Raw genomic sequence first — 3698 nt, forward strand, 5'->3', positions numbered from 1 at the left:
GGCTGTGGGTGGGTGTAGTTAAGCAGAGTAGTTAACTCTCCCAGTGCAGGGAGAGTTTCCCAACCTGTGCACCTGATTCTTCTGGAACTTAACCCTGATCCTCCTCCCTGCACTCCACCCTCATGGCTTTACAAGCCCACCATGGACCTGGGCAGGCTGGTGGGTCAGAGAACAGTATCAACAGGAAAAAGCAGCAGCTGTGACATCCTCTATCAAATCAGGTTTGTGGTGTCACCAGAGCAATATCTGTCCCACAGGGCAGGCAGCACCTGGAGGGGACCCTGAGATATGACACCCTGCAGATAACTGCAGCAGGCAAATGGGTGCTGGAGGCAGCACAGGGGGCAGAGCCCCACAGACAGGCCCCTCTGGGCACTAACATGCTTCGCTGCTCGGATTGCTGCAGCTGCAGAGGAGAGAGAGGTTCTGCCTTCAAAGGGGTTGGACAAGGCAGTTTGGGACTTCTGGTTGTTCTTTTTTCTGTTTGCTTGTTTCTCCATTCAAACACAGAGGACACCTCACAGCTGCTGCTGCAGCCACTGAATCCTTTGCCCAGAGGGCTGAAGCACGATGCAGGCAGCACCTCATGGGGGACGGGCCATCCCAACCCAGATGCTCTTCTTGGGGGTTCCGGGGTGTCCTTTCCCAAGCTCTGGGCTGCTGCTGGCATTGGACTCTGCTCAGTTCTTTTTGCTCTTGGGGGCGTCATACTTCCTCTTGCTCGAGTACCAGAGCAGCAGAGGGATCCCCATGGAGGGCAGGGTCATCACGCCAAATGCCGCCCAATTCAGCTAGAGGGAGAAATTGTTAAGAGAAAAGTCAAAACAATCCAGGCCAGGGGAGTCTTAAAGCAATGAGGTCAGAGGAGGAGAGGCAGGAGAGACCTCACACTCTCTGCAGTTTCCTCACATGGGGAAGCAGAGGGGCAGGCGCTGACGTCTGCCCTCAGTGACCAGTGACAGGACCCAAGGGAGTGCCCACAGTTGTGTCAGAACAGCCGACATTAAGGCTGGATATTAAGAAAAGGCTCTTTCTCCCAGAGGATGCTCTCCCAGGCACTGCAAGAGGCTCCCCAGGAAAGTGGTCACAGCACCGAGCTTGACACGAGCTCAAGGAGTTTGGATAGGGCTGACAGGCACATGGTTGGGATTCCTGGGGTTGTCCTCTGCAGGGCCAGGAGTTGGACTCCACAATCCTTGTGGGTCCCTTCCAGCACAGGAGATTCTAAGAGTCTACTCTCAGATTTTCTGCCTCAAATGCCACAGTGCAGCTCCTTCACACAGGGAGCTGGGATGGAAACTCAGCCACTTCTGTGACAGTTCTCTGGAGAACTGACAGGAACCAACTCCAGCCCCCTCTGGAGCTCTCCAGGTGACTGCAGGGCAAGCCACAGACACGATGTGCAAGCAGGAAGCCACCACACTGGGCTGCAGCTGCCGTGATGCACTTTTCCACTGTCAATTGAAAGGTACTCACAAAGTGAGGGGAGAACCTCCTGTCGAAGTCACGCTAGGCCAGGATTCCTCCCTGCCCAGGAGCACTGGTGAAGCCAACCTGGAAAAGGCATCGAAAAGACAGGCTTTGCCACCTTTCCTGCTCGCTCCAGAACTGGCCAGGGTGAGAGCAACACAGACATGCATCGCTGCAACCGTGCAGCTCTGGGAGCATGGTCAGGTGTGTCTGCAGGGATCCCATAAATCAGCCACTTACCACCACCTGGGCACCCTCCTGTGCCAGGTGCGTGATGGTGGCAGAGGTGAAGTTGAAGTACCCAGCCTTGAGAGGCCGTAGAATCACGGTGTGGGACACGTTGCTGGCTCTGGGAGCTGGACGTTAAGGAACACTGTTATATTTCAGCCCAGGAAGAAAAGTGAGGAGATGTGAACGAGCAACCAGGAGCCAGGTGAACAAGTCAGTGCTGCTAACAGATCTGAGTGCTCGTGGTCATTGACAGCCAGACCCACCCAAGGCTGACCCAGTTGCTCCTCCACAGGCAGAGGAACTGCCCCGGGACCTGGTCCTGTCTGCAAGGAACTTTGTTTTTACACTGCACCATCCAGAAGAGGGGGTTTGGATCTGGCACCCTGTCCAGGCTCTGGAAGGAATTTCAGGGACAGCAGATGAAGATAGGATGAAGCTGCAGGATACTCAGGGGCAAGAAAGAGAGTGGGAAGAAATTTCAAAACATGAAAAGATATGGAGCAATTCTGTCCCACTTGACGCTGAGCATGCCAGAGACAATGCCACAACCTTCTGGGGGGAAAGAATCATCCCCCCAGGGCAGCACTGAACACAACAAAGAGAAGGATGAGACAGGAATCTTAAGCTTTGCCATCTGCTCATAGGCTCTGCAGCAAAGCGCACTCACACTTCCATCTTGACCAAATCGAAGAATTGGTTTTTCAGAGATAAAATGTCACCAGTAGAAGATAGGGAGGAGAGTTGAGGTATCATACAGGGAGACTGCAGAGGGAGGAAGGCAAAGCTGAGAGAAACAAACACAAGGACAGGAAAACCACCATTTTTTCCACAACACAATTTGGCAGTTTGCTGAACTTCAGATACCATCCTATGGATACACATGCTGGCCTAAATAATAACCAAATCCCACATATAAAATTACAGGATCTCATTAGTGTTGTATCAATTCAACATTACAGCACCATATATTCTTCTGTTAGCAGTACTGCACTCAGTATGCATTATTCTGCCTTAAAAAAATTATCAAAAACCAAAATCTCAAAGCCCTTTAATAGTGTCCTGCATTTTTTCAGTCAGCTTTTCATTCTGCAAATGACGCTTTTTACCAGCATGGTGGAAGTTCTGTTTTATCTTTGACAGGTCCTGAGTTAATCCTGATAGCAAAAAGGAATTTTCATTAAAAAGAATAAATGTGAAAAACAGCTTACAAAGCCAAGAAAGAACTGCATGCGTGGGGAACAGAGTGTCACAGGACACCACAGGAACTATATCATGCTGGACTGACAGCTTCAGCAGCCATGAGGTGAAAGCAGGGAAGAGGAAGGAATAGGCAAATTTCAGGGTCAATCCTTCAGGCAGTGCTCGAAAGCTCAGAGTTAGAGGGAGCAAAAAGCAATAGCACATCATGGAGCTCAGAAATTGCCTTGCCAACCCTGCAGCCACACAGAGAACATTTGCTCGTGGTCAGTACTGAAGCCTGGACAGGGCTTACCTGGAGCCAACATTGCAGATGCTGTACTGCAAAGTCAAGTCCTTGCCCTCCACTGCATATCTGTTTAACAGGGATTTGGAGGCCAGGAGCCTGGCACCATCCTCACAGTGAGCCACAGACACCAGAGCAAACATAGCAAGAAGTGGGAGCTTCATCTAGAAACACAAAGAAATGGAATGTCACTGATCATTTGAAATCTCTGAACACTTGCCTGTGAGACACAGCACTGTCCCAAATCTACAGCCATGGAAGAAAAGTTCACGGTCTTGTCCCCTTTCAAAGCCCTGCCAGTACCACTCCCTTTGACAGAATCCTGAAACATCCTGAGTTGAAAGGCACCCAAAAGGATCATCAAGTCCAAGCCCTGTCCCTGCACATCTCACTAACGGGCAAAGCTTTCCAATCACTAAGCCTCTTCTAGTAACTTCCAGAGCAAAAGCTTTCATCAGTTACTACTTTCATCAGTTTTAGCAACTAACAGTTAATTGCCCTTGGAAAGCCTGGC

At 50.6% G+C, this 3698-nt stretch overlaps 1 pseudogene; it reads right to left on the minus strand.

Moving 5' to 3' along the window:
* Nucleotides 1-665: 665 nt before the first annotated feature.
* Nucleotides 666-3348, minus strand: LOC134427850 (translocon-associated protein subunit beta-like; annotated as a pseudogene).
* Nucleotides 3349-3698: the final 350 nt, after the last annotated feature.

The sequence above is a fragment of the Melospiza melodia genome, chromosome 21, assembly GCF_035770615.1.
Source record: "Melospiza melodia melodia isolate bMelMel2 chromosome 21, bMelMel2.pri, whole genome shotgun sequence".
NCBI lineage: Eukaryota > Metazoa > Chordata > Aves > Passeriformes > Passerellidae > Melospiza > Melospiza melodia.